The 13472-nt window shown below is 43.8% G+C and overlaps 1 protein-coding gene across 1 annotated transcript in view; it reads right to left on the bottom strand.

Annotated features, from left to right (window-relative positions):
- Positions 1–13472, bottom strand: part of IQCK (IQ motif containing K) — a 647452-nt gene that overhangs the window by 629802 nt on the left and 4178 nt on the right. The gene's annotated exons all lie outside the window — the stretch shown is intronic.

Raw genomic sequence — 13472 nt, 5'->3', positions numbered from 1 at the left:
CGTCAGCGTGTTTATTTAAAAGGTGACGTGGGGGTTCAATACTTTTAATTGAAGAGTCCCAGATTTCTCAGTAGCATACAGGTACTCTGAGATAAGCAGTACTAGAGCAAATATATTTCCAATTTAAGCACTTGGGAAAGCAGGGCCATTATGGTGTGTGGTGTTGTCAAGAGTACTGCTTCTGGGCAAAAGGAATGCAAAGGTACCACATAGCAACAAACAGTCTCCAGTACAGTCCCCATCTAAGGCGGTCTGTTGACCAGGAGAGAAGAAGTGATCTTGAGACATTAGTTGTTGAGAACATGCTTGTGTAAGAGGAAGAGAAAGTCTGCATGAGAGGGTCTATCAAAAAGACGGTGTACGGGATTGTTTGTGACAGTGCATTTGATATCTGAAAAAGTCTCTGCAAAATAATCAATGTTGCTGTAAGGGAATCTGCGAAACACTCTTTTGTGCTGAATGTGACTTTTTACTTTATGTTCAATTAATAAAAACTGAGGGCAATATTAGGTTTCTAGGGGATACCAACCTCTGCATAAACTCACTAGAGTGCCCTGCCTGTCAAGCTCACCGTTCTCTTGCTTTGTTTAGAGCCGGGGAATGCCATGTTTCTGTTGGCAGAGCCTCCACAGGCTTCGCTTGTGAAAACCTTGGACTGGTAGCCCAGTTGACGTTGGGTCATTGGTCAAAGTACCTCAGGCTATCCGTCCTATTAAGGGCGGTTGTATGTTATTACAACGAATTCCGTTGCAACGCATGCCTTTACCACGCATGCGTTACAACGGAATGCTATTTCAACGTAGAACCTTTTCCTCTCTTTGTTCGTGGTGACGTCGTACGTCGTTAAGAGGAAGCGGAAGTTTCTTTCCGTTTCCTCTTAAATGACGCTGAGTGACTTTAGGTGAGTTTCTTTTTTGGGGGGGGGAGACCCCCCCAAGCCCCCTTTTTAATGTTAGCCTTTACTACACATGCCTTTACTACGTACCTCGTAGTAAAGGTATGCGTGGTAAAGGCTTTCGTGGTAACCACGCATGCGTTGTAATGCATGCGTGGTTAAGGTTTTCGTGGAAACGGCTTCGTTGTAGAGGCTGTTTCCCTTAAGGGCACATGTTCTAACATATTATTTGCATATTTGGGACTTAGGCTGCCAGGGAAAGACTGGTGGTCCCGCAAAAGAAATCAAACAAATGACCACCACACTCAAAGGAAAACCCCCAGCATGAGAGGGACACTTATTATTAATTAAATATAACTCCTGCTTTGGGAGTTTTTTTAAAAAAAAACTAAATTATTTGCTGTGTGGTCTCATTTAACATGGCATGTGCACAGCAAATCTTCAGTGCCTCTGAAGAAGCTACCGTGGCAGAAGCTCTTCTGGAGGTACAGAATTCTCCCCCTGCCTGGGACAGGACTCTATATACGGCAAGCAGAAGTCTGCCAAGGCCACGGATCCACCCCTCTGCCACCCTGGTGGAACGCAGTACAGCCCGCCACATGCTTACTATACTCATAAATGTTTTTTTAAACTTATTATGAAATACTGGTTGTGTTGTACCAATTACAACTACTGAAAGAAAATATTTTTGCAGAAAATGGAAACCATTGTTCAAAAAACATGCAACAAAGTAACCCGTACATCCTGTTACTAAGAAAGAGCACTCCAAAAAGTACTTGAAAGCAGAAACAATTCAGTTCAATTTCACACCAGAAGAAACAGTGGTCCTACTGACAACAGGTACCACCATCACCTGGGAAGATGCGTCTAGTGAGCAGTTATGAGACAATGTTCCGCCCGCATAAGTTTGTCATGTCCGCTCAAAATTCTGAAAAGATTCTTCCCCATGACCTGACAGGTCTTTTAATCCACCAGGCATTTCCCTGATGGGATGGAGACCATGGAGGCCGGTTGTGAAAGTCCAGGCCCACTCCTGGTGCCACCGTCACTTTCCCAACTCACTGAGGTATTTACAGCAGGCACAAGGTGGCTTCAAGAAACAGAGAAAGAGAGGGCGAAAAGAGGATTTTAAAGAAGAGAAGAGGGGTAAGAGAGAGAGTAGAGAAGGAGAGTGAGAGAAAGGGTTGATGGAAAGAGAGAGATAAACGGAACGGGCATTGTTGCCTGGGTTCCTTTTCATTCCCCAGACGTGCCCTGCTCTTGCCCTTCCTTGAACATTCACCTACATGCCACTGCAGCCAACACACTCATTCAGTCTTATCTGTACTACAGGAACTCGATATATCTTGCAGCATATGAGAAAATCCTGTTTCGCCTGCAACTGGTACAAACTGGTGCTGCTGGACTAATAGCTGGGCTTTGAAGGTGGCATCATATTTCGTCAATACTTAAACCCCTTCTTCTGTGCAAAAGGGTCATATATATAGAAACAGTGGGGGCCGGCATGGCTTGCGGGTGGTAGTCGGTTCCAGTGTCTTCTCTGCTTCTGCTCTCCTGCCTCTGTCTCTGACAGGAACTAACGAGTTAATATTTTGTTAATACCCAGCTGTGCGCCCTTTTCTAGAACCTTACTAAAAACCCTTCCTTATACCCTCAAATCTGTCTCTGAGAGGAAAGGGAAGCAGGCAGCCAGGCTCCCTCCCCTAAGCCAATCACAAAACTGCAATGCAGCGCTGCGATTGGTCTGAGCTGTAGGGGTGGGCATGTTCTCCATGCAGGCTGTAATGCAGCCTGCATGGAGAAGGGGAAAGTGCGAATGACTGGTTTGGTTGGCCCGAGAGGGCCGTCCAAACAGTAATTGTGCACTTAGGAGTGAGCAAACCACTCCTCCCCTGCCCTGCTCCAAGAGCAAAGCAACCCCGACCACTCACCCGCCCGCAAAGCAGCAGGAGCAGCCTGAAACGATAATAAGGGAAAGTTATTATCATTTTGTTTCTGCTTCCCATTGCTTAAAAGCAGTGGGGCAACGCTTGAATACTTGAAAGTGAAGAGACCAATTGAACTGAAAGGGATGTTTCTGAGCCTCTTCGCTCCTCTTTTGTTGGTAGAATAAGAGCTGCATTGAAGGTATCTTAACAAAGTTTGTGGGTTCTTCGTACTACAGTGTGACATGTGACAATGCCAGACATGGAAGAGTGGAAATTGTGCCAATGGGAGGTTCTGTGGGGTGATTGTGGAACAGGATTAGTCCCTGTAGGGCAGAACAAATAATGTAATGTTCTCAGAACAGGGCAGAATTAGAAAGCTTGAAGGTCCCAAAAATATGAGAAAGGTCATTAGTTCGTAGTATTATCATTGTTGCTTGCTTTCATACAGCACTAGACTGTCTCACTACATTTGGAAATGACCAATGAGATATAGTGCAGAGTGCTTGAAAACATCAGTGATCTAAATCCCAAATATCTTTGTGGACCATTGCGAGTGTTGAAATAAATCCTTTCTTTTACATGGAGTTTGCAGTGGTGTGTGAATATGGTCTGATACTTTGATTCAGAAAATTAGTTGGGCTTCTCAGTTTTGAACCACTTAGTAGGATGATTGACAAGAGGGTGATATTAAGAGGTGCAATAACCAAATGTGGAGATGCCGGTGCTTGGATCAAATGGTGCCTGGATAACAGATCTGGTATTGGGACTTACGCCTACTTACTTTTGAAGTTAGCTTGTTTGATTACACCATTGATCTGTTCAGTACCTGATAACCATGTGTCAGAAATAAAGCCAATATTTGTTACCCATATTGTTTTGTTTGGGAGCTTAGCTAACAGAAAAAGGGGCACGTGAAAAGCAACAATATGTTGGGTATGCTGATGTTAATGATCTCCATTTTCAATTAAATGGTTTTAAGATAATTCTTTTGCATGCATACAAATATATGTAGGGAAACAAGTTACTGAGCCACATGGGTTAGAGACTGAGGTAGCACATGAGGTAGACGTGTTAAGTCGAATACAAAGCTGAAAGCCATCGGCATAGCACTGAATGTTAACCTGCATTTTGGATGACCTCAGTGGTTTCAGGTTGGTGTTGAAACAGAGGAAATCCATGGATTAGCCTTGGGAACTAACCTATAGATGCATCAAGCATCCATTCTGTGAATTCCAAATAGTGAAACATAACGAATCGCTATTAAGAATTCGCAGAATGGAATGCAACATCAAAATTGCTAAATATTTGCGATTCGCACCCTGCCGCAATCTCCAAATGCGACTTCTCAGAAATCCTTCAAAAATCGCAAAACCGGCTGTTTCCAACACCCTAATTGCGAAATCGCAAATACTGATTTCGCTAATAGCGATCTCACACATTGCGAGATCGCAAAAACGTGAAGTCGCATTTCGAGCACAATGATGACATCACTACCAGGAAACAGCCTGCTCCATGCGTCATTCAGAGCACAGAGCTGGATACAGGAGGAGGCATAGAACTGAGCTCCAGGAGCCACACCCTGCAGTGCCCATACAGGAGTGGAAATCACACCACAATGTCCCAGGAAGCTGCAGGACCAAGTGAAAAAGCCCGCAAGCGCAAAATCAAGTTCAGTGAGAAAGAACTTGAGTACCTCATTGAAGGAGTGAGCAGGGACCATGACCAACTGTTCGGGAAGTTGACCCGGAAGGTGTCCGAGGCAACCAAGAGGCGCATCTGGGTGCGCAACAAGGCAAAGGTGAACGCGGTGGGAGTCACCCACCGGTCCATCAATGATTTAAAGAAAGAGGTGAGATGACCTCAGAGGCCGTGCCAAGGAGTAATTAGCTGAGAGACTGGGGGAGAGATTGGCTACGGGAGGGGGACACTCCACAGTGCCTGAAAACACCCCCATGGAGGACCTAGTGGAGGACACCATACACCCTGAAGCCTGCGTGCGCGTCACACAACTGGACACCTCCCACACCACACAACAATCTCAAGGTAAGAGGCATTCTACTGAAACCCTGTACCCTAAAAATGCCCATGCCCCCAGTGCAATCCATATTTGTGAGCACAGTATTCCAGTCCCTGCTCCTCCTAAACGCCCAAATGCATTGTGGAACCTGTAGTGTGTAAAGGTGCCTTGATAGCCAAACACAGGCAGATTAGTAAAGATGCACAGATCCCTAAAGCCAGCCAGGGAATGCAGGCATTAACCAATAGCGAGCCTGCATGCATGTTGCAACATCCCAGGTGCCTTAATCATACCAGTAATCATGCACTCATCCACATCACAGGTGCTGCGGATACGGACACTTCCAACAGTGACATCCTCCACATCGTGGAGACACCTGAAGAGATGGAGGGGGAGAGGCACCCCTGCAGCTACAGCCGGAGCACAACATTACGTCTCGGCACATAAGGAAGTGGAGCAGACCCTACCCCCACTCAGGAGGCAGACACAAACCACAGCAAGTGTGCGGGCCCACGCCAGCAGCAGGTCAAGGCAGCAGCGCTCCGTGCCCACCACAGCAGCCATGGAGCAACACGCACACAACGTGGGCCTGGGCATTGAGGCTCAGGTGCTGCATGTACACCGCAAACAGGTGCAGCACATGGCAGCAATGCAGCTGCAGCGATACAAAACAGCACGCAACATCAGTCTCCTCACAGAGAGTGTGCAGGAACTGACCACAGCGGTGAGGGAGAGCAACCAGCTGATGGTAGCTCAGCAGGACGTCAGACGCCACAGGCAGCTGCTCACATGGCTGTCAGCCTACACCCGTTCAAATCACCTGATCGGAAACGCCACATCCTAGCTCTTGAGAAGATCATTGGCCATGCAAATCTAGATGGTCCAATGCTGTGCTGACGTAGCGAGGGCCCTGGAGCAGGTCACCAACGCTGTGGAGCACCAACAGGCGGCAGACCATAGCAATGCAAGGGGGGGGGGGAATGATGCCAGCGAAGAGGCATCTAGCCTCAGCAGCCTGTCTGTGCCGGTGCAAACAGACAGGAGGTGCTGTGCCGGGCCCAACACTGCATCCCGACAGAACCAGCCTAACGTGAAGGGTGAGAGGGGACAGGTTGCGCGCAGCAGGAGGCGCTAGTTCTATTACATTTCAGGCTGTGCCGTGGTGAGGCAACCATTCACACCAACTCAGGTTACATGACCTTGTTTAAATGCAGTACCCTTATTTGTTGCTGATGGAAGCTCATTGAGACTGTGTGAAATCAACACAAGCTTTATTTTGATAACAAATCATCCTCATGTCAATCTTTTATGTGGCTTGCATGAGTGCAGTGTTGTGTGATGGGTATGGATGCACTAGAAATAGTTCTGTGTGAAGTGCGTGCGGCACCTGTGACCTTCAGCAGGATTCCCCCCGTGTGCATCATGCACATGTGCAGGTGGCAGGTTGTCCCCCTCCGAGTCACTACCAGACACCTCAACAGGTATCCTCCGCTTGGTGGCAATATTGTGAAGCATGGTGCACACAGCCACGATGCAGCAGCAGACCTCGGGCCGGTATTTGAGGGCCCCGCCAGTCTTGTGGAGGATGCGGAATCTACTCTTTAACATGCCAAATGTTCGCTCTATCAAATTTCTGGTGTGTATATGCGCAACATTGTACCTCCGTTCCTGTGGTGTTGCTGGGTTGAGGTATGGGGTGAGGAGGTATTCACGAAGGGCGTTGGCGCTGTCACCTGAAAGGTGGAGCAGAGGGTCAGTGCCTGTAATGCGCAGCAGCATGGTCTTAACATACTGTATGTGGGCATGTGTACTTACCTAGGAGATGTCCCTCGCCAAAATCACCCCTGGCCAAGCGGGTGTGTATGCCGCTGTGCTGGAAGATAAACGAATCATGCGTGCTCCTTGGGTATTGTGCCACAATGTCTGCAATGATGGTCTTCGCATTGCAGACCACCTGAATGTTGAGGGAGTTATATGACTTGCGGTTCCGGTACATATATTCGGTCTCTGCGGGTGGACAGATGTGCATGTGGGTGCAGTCGATGCAGCCACTTACATGGGGGAAATGGGCAGTAGGATAGAAGTCCAGTTTAGTTTGCATTAAGTCCTGTTGGGTTGTTGGGAAGGTAATGTAGTGATGTATCCGGCTCAGCATGGCATCCAGGAAACTCTGTAGGCAGCATGAAAGTGTACTCTGGGATATACCCCCTGCAACTGCGACTATCCCCTGGAAGCTGCCAGAGGCCAGGAGGTGCAGGCAGTACAGGACCTGGACATGGGTGGGCACGGCATTGGTCCTCCGTGTTGGGTGCTGCATCAGGGGGTCATGGTCTCTGATGAGCTTCTTAATCATTGGCCCATTGAGCCTGTATTTGGAGTAGATCTCTTCTTCAGTCTGTCTCAGTAGTGTAATCCGCAGCTTGAAGATGTGTTCATGGATCCTGCGTCTGTTCTGGGCTGCAGCCTGGAGCCTCAGCCGCCTTGCCACAATGTATAGACCTGCCATTGTGACTTTCCTCATGCTCCTAATGAGTCTCTTTAAGTGTGTTTGATTTAGCCAACACCTGTTTGTTATTTCCTACATTTTTTTGATGTTGCCAATTTGACTTCATGGTTACCATCTGGTTTGGCTTCTCCTTAAATTGCGACTCGTATATTGCGAATTATGGTGTTTTCGCTATTTGCGATTTCTGATGCATGTGGATAGCGATTTGTTTGCAAATTCGCTATTTGACTGTGAATTTGCTATCTAATTTGCAGATTATGTGGGGAATCGCTTTTAAGGAATTGCACTGGGGGTTTGGACGGGTTTAGCGATTCTTTGTTTCGCGAATTCGCAAATTGTTGCTTTTCAACTTGATGCATTGTGGAAGTGGTATTTGCAATCGAAATCGCAGTTTCGCAGCGATTGCGATCGCAATTTCGCTTGATGCATCTATGCCTAAATAATCAAGATTATTGATAGTGGACAAGTAGTCACCAAATTTCTGCCACCTGAATCTAATGTTTAAGGAAATATTTAAAACCCAGATATGGGCAGGACCGTTGATAGTAAAAAGATTGGTAGGTCAGTTTAAGACGTCTTTATTTATGGCATCTAATACAATCTACAGGGCTAGTAAGTAATGGAGTGTTGGTTAGTCACATCTAAGGCAATAAGGATTTCTTCTCTAGTAGTGAGCAAGGTGGATTCATTGTCATGCTGAAACCTAAAAACTATTTTCCAATGATTTTGACAATTGTTCTCCTTCTGAATTATGTGGGCAAAAAACAGATGTGGAAAATGTGTTGGCAATGGATCATTAGTTGGTTGGGAAAAAAGTGGCAAGGTTAGTTTTCCCTTTAGCACAGATATTGCTATGGCATTGCATGATTCAGTGAGTTTGGATCATGATACTCTGAGTAGGATGTATTAAAAAGTGTTTTGAAGAAGGGGACATGAGACTCACTGTTGACTGAGAAATGTTGCTGGGTCTAGACAATTAGTTGAAGAAGAATTGCCCATGAAGAATACAATTGGTAGAATTTTAGAGTTTGCATGTAGAAGGCCCAAGGTATAATTTATGGTGTGTGGCAACTGATTTCATAGCACTATTTTCCAAACTCTGTGACTTATAGTATTTTTTGGACAGGGCAGAACATATAAATAAAAGTTATAACTGTAACTTTGAAAATTGTAAATATTGTATTGTATTGCAATAAGAAATAAAGAGAGAGAGAGAGAGAGAGAGAGAGTGTGTGTGTGTGTTTGTGTGTGTGTGTGTCTATCTGTCTCACATGCAAATCAGTCTTGACCCTACTCCTCATGAGAACAGTCCAGCCCGAACTGCAAGGCCAGATCCTCCCTGGACCGGAAACAAGCATCCTGGGACCGGTTTCAGGGCATCAGCCAGGCTATCTTGAATCCAGTGGCACAGCGAGCAAGGTACTCACGTCTGGGCATTACCTTGCCCACATTGATGATGATTAAGAAAATGGGGTATCACCCAACACAGTCAAAGGACCTGGGTATCAAATGATAAACATGAAAAATGGTCCTAGACCTATATTTTGTATTGAAAGCAAATCAATTATTTGAAAAACTACTGGTAAACAGGAATTAATCCTAAACAAAGGAAGAAAAATGTTCTTGTCTATACATATATATATATACAAAGCACCCATCAAATGTTCCAAAAGATGTTCTATGCGAACATCAACATTTATTTGAATATTTCCAGTTGCATAAAAATACTTTATACATAAATCAAGAAAAAAGTACTGCCAGGCGCAATAGCAAGGTGCAAGAAAAAGTGCTCGTGAAAAAGAGATTAATGAAAGAATTTAAACAATTCACATAAAAAAGTAAGGTACAATTCCTTATAACCGAAACCTGACCCAAACAATTAAATCAAAAAACAATATCTTATTCCAGAGATAGAATATAAGGAACAGGGAAGGGCAGGGAATGGATTCAGGTTTCAAAAATTTGGGTGGAAGGATGTCGACGTTTCGACCCTGGCGCATTGGTGGGTGGGTTAACACCTCAGCTACGGGTCTTCATCAGGACAAGGACGGACAAGGGAACCTGGGGTAAAACGAATAGATCATCAGATCAAAAGTTCTATATGAATAAAAAAAAGTTCAAAAAGGCCCAATAAATGAGTAGGGTACATTACCTAAATCGTAAAAAAGGCAGCACTACAGATGGATGAGCCACCTAAGGATAGACAAGAACAATGGACTTAGTGCCAAGATTAAATATTGGCACTAGACAACTTTGTGGAATGCTCATTTATAATAATGAGAGAGAAAAGAAGAAGAAGCACTCACCAATCAATGATGTGCTCCACCAGTAAAAGATATCTACACTGGGACACCTCAGGTCTATCATTGACGAGGTTTGTCTTGAAAGAAACTCAATTCAAAGAGCTACAATATAAAATGGGTAATATGAGTCCTATGTACATACCACACAAATATGCATACCTTATAGAATTGATCGAAGAGGCAGCACATAAATGGGGTAACCACAGATAGACAGCCGAAGTGTAAGGGGTTCTTGGCGAGGTACCTCGTTAAGCTCTAAAAACAGATAATGTAGAACGCTCCATTAGTTCAAAAACGGCGTTCAAGGGTACACTCATTGTCCTCAAAGAACGTCGGAATAGAATATATATTTATAGTGCCAATGTGCCAATGTAATGGGGCGCTTTACATTTTCCGTTTGTAGAGCCTAACGAGGTACCTCGCCAAGAACGCCATACACCTCGGTTGTCTACCTTTGGCACTTTGTGAATACGAAGGAAACCCACCTACTGAATATTTAGAGGTAGGCTTTATGGTGACATAAATATATATTCTATTCCAACGTTCTTTGAGGACAATGAGTGTACCCTTGAACGCCGTTTTTGAACTAATGGAGCGTTCTACATTATGTTTTTAGAGCTTAACGAGGTACCTCGCCAAGAACACTTCGGCTGTCTATCTGTGGTTACCCCATTTATGTGCTGCCTCTTCGATCGATTCTAAAGGGTATGCATGATCAGGGACATGCTCGCCAGTGTGGCATTTTAATTGTTAAGACCCACTGGTTAAAACCATTCTTATATGTTTGTATGCATATTTCCCTAGAACTGACGGGGAGATTCGCTTTGCCTGTTGCACAATCAACTTATGAGTGCCTTTCAAATTAATACACTCATGTGGTGAGTTCGTTATATCTGGACCGGGGCATTCTTGTACACTAACTATTTGTGTGGTATGTACATAGGACTCATATTACCCATTTTATATTGTAGCTCTATGAATTGAGTTTCTTTCAAGACAAACCTCGTAATTGATAGACCTGAGGTCACCCAGTGTAGACATCTTTTACTGGTGGAGCACATCATTGATTGGCGAGTGCTTCTTCTTCTTTTTTCTCTCAATATCATAAATGAGCATTCCACAAAGTTGTCTAGTGCCAATATTTAATCTTGGCACTAAGTCCATTGTTCTTGTCTATCCTTAGGTGACTCATCCATCTGCAGTGCTGCCTTTTTTTACAATTTAGGTAATGTACCCTACTTATTTATTGGGCCTTTTGAACTTTTTTTTATTCATATAGAACTTTTGATCTGATGATCTATTCGTTTTACCCCAGGTTCCCTTGTCCGTCCTTGTCCTGATGAAGACCCGTAGCTGAGGTGTTAACCCACCCACCAATGCGCCAGGGTCGAAACATCGACATCCTTCCACCCCAATTTTTGAAACCTGAATCCATTCCCTGCCCTTCCCTGTTCATTATATTCTGTCTCTGGAATAAGATATAGTTTTTTGATTTAATTGTTTGGGTCAGGTTTCGGTTATAAGGAATTGTACCTTACTTTTTTATGTGAATTGTTTAAATTCTTTCATTAATCTTCTCTTTTTCACGAGCATTTTTTCTTGCACCTTGCTATTGCGCCTGGCAGTACTTTTTTCTTGATTTATGTATAAAGTATTTTTATGCAACTGTAAATATTCCAATAAATGTTGATGTTCGCACAGAACATCTTTTGGAACATTTGGTGGGTGCTTTGTATATTTATGTATAGACAAGAACATTTTTCTTCCTTTGTTTAGGATTAATTCCTGTTTACCAGTATTTTTCAAATAATTGATTTGCTTTCAATACAAAATATAGGTCTAGGACCATTTTTCATGTTTATCACATTGATGATGGGCAATATCTGGATGCTGACCCTCATGAACTGAATTGTATGGCAAGGCCCGGAAGCTAATATTATGCAATGTACCTTTTATTGCCCTCAAACACAGCAGCAACAAACACTAGAATTAGAACACATATAAACTCTAGAACATTGAACACACATATAATCATAGAACAGACAGCCATCTTCCTCTTTTGTTGCTGCTCAAGCACAGATAAGTCCTTTGATATCTTGGTTAATAATTGGTATGTTTGGCTTTGAGTAGGTTTATAAATGATTTGGTATTTTTGATTTTGAGTATTGAGAGGAGAAAGCTTTGCTGTTGTTATTTAGATATTCCTTTTACAAATGTCATTTTATTTGTTTTGTTAAAAAAGTTTAAAGACTTTTGCTTCGTTGGTTAGCATCGCGTTTATTTTGGCTTATTTACGGACGAAAATAGTTGCGTTCAAGAGTTAGGAGTATTTTTTTATTATAGTCTTAGCTGGTTAGCGTTGGAGTATTGATGTTCAAAGCGTAGCACGCTCAGAGTGCGTGGGATCGTTTGTAGCGGAAAGCAACTCAAATCGGTTTGAGCACTCGAGCAGGCTTCTGTGTTCGGATGCTGTGCTCGAGCGCGTCTGTTTCCTATTGTAACTCTGGTATTGTGGAGTGCGAAGAAGGATTTTTGGGGAGTTTTTGGACAAACGAGGCCACTGTGTATACGCTACATATGGCAACCATCTTGGATGATTGGGGATAAGCCTTTATATTAAATGTGGAAATAAACGGACATGTTTTGGGCAAATATCGTAGAGTCTGTCAGGACGTGAGTCAGTTTCTGACAGACTTTTGTCAGGAGTTAAGGAAGAGGTTGTTTCGTAGCGCAGTGAGGATTTATTATTGAGTAGTATTTTGTGCAAGACATTGGGTTGAAGAACAGACTAGGTGTGTTGTTAGTAGGTTGTTTTGGTTGATTTAAAGAGATAGGTGGATTGAAAATAAATAAATAGGATAACTTTGTGTGAGGAAACTTTAATTCAATTTGTCAAGATGGAAAATAGTGAGACAGGATTTGAGGATAGGATGAAGCAATATATGGAGAAGATGTTTGAAGAAATGTCAGCACCTCTTGATAAAAAGATTGAGAGTGGTGTGGAGAAGTGTGCAATGAAAAGGGACTCTAGAAAGTTGTCTGGAGAGGATGAGAGGTTCTGGACAACAGAAGAAGTGGAGGTTGTCGCAGGAGGATCTGGTCAGGGCGTAAATAAAGCAAAAAAGAAAACATGCAGAGAGGAAAAGAAAAGGAGAATTAACATAAGGTTCAAATGGATGATGCTATAAAGGCAAAAGGAGGTGCAACAAAGGCCCGTAAGAGAAGCCACAGTGTGGTGGCTTGTGATTCCTCCTCTACTAGTGGTGATGTAGAGTTGACGTGTACTAAAAGTTTTGAGGATTCGGACGTGGAAGAAGTTCCGCTCAAAAAGAGAAAAGGTGGCTGAAAAGAAAATTAAGATAGAGTTAGGGGATTTTGCAGATCCTCAGGGAGAGGAGATATTTGATCCTCTCTTGATTCAGCACCATCTGTCTCCTCAGTGGACTCCTGCGGAGCATGTGGCTAAGTATGTGAGCTTTTGGATAAGGAGAGAGATTCCAAAAGAGGTGAGAACTAGGTTGAGATCAGAGTGCCCAAGTCCAAGTTTGGACTGCAAAGTAGCGTATACGCCAGAGTTAGATCCGAAAATGAAGGCCTTTCTGAATAAATCAGGGACAGATCCAATAAGGGGTCTGGACAAAGGGCTGAAAGGATGCCAAGATAGGCTGCTGGTTGTGCTTGGTCTTCTTACAAAGATAGTTGATGATTTATGTGAGGAGGCACACTCTTCTAACACAGGAATTGATGTAGTTGAGTTGGGTCAATGGGTGCAGAGGGCGATTTGTCTTCTGGGGAATTCTGATGCAGCCCTATGTGTGGAAAG

Source organism: Lissotriton vulgaris, chromosome 10 (genome assembly GCF_964263255.1).
Source record: "Lissotriton vulgaris chromosome 10, aLisVul1.2, whole genome shotgun sequence".
In the NCBI taxonomy this organism is placed as follows: domain Eukaryota; kingdom Metazoa; phylum Chordata; class Amphibia; order Caudata; family Salamandridae; genus Lissotriton; species Lissotriton vulgaris.
Note: the sequence above shows the minus strand (reverse complement) of the source record. Positions and strands in the feature narration are given on the sequence as shown.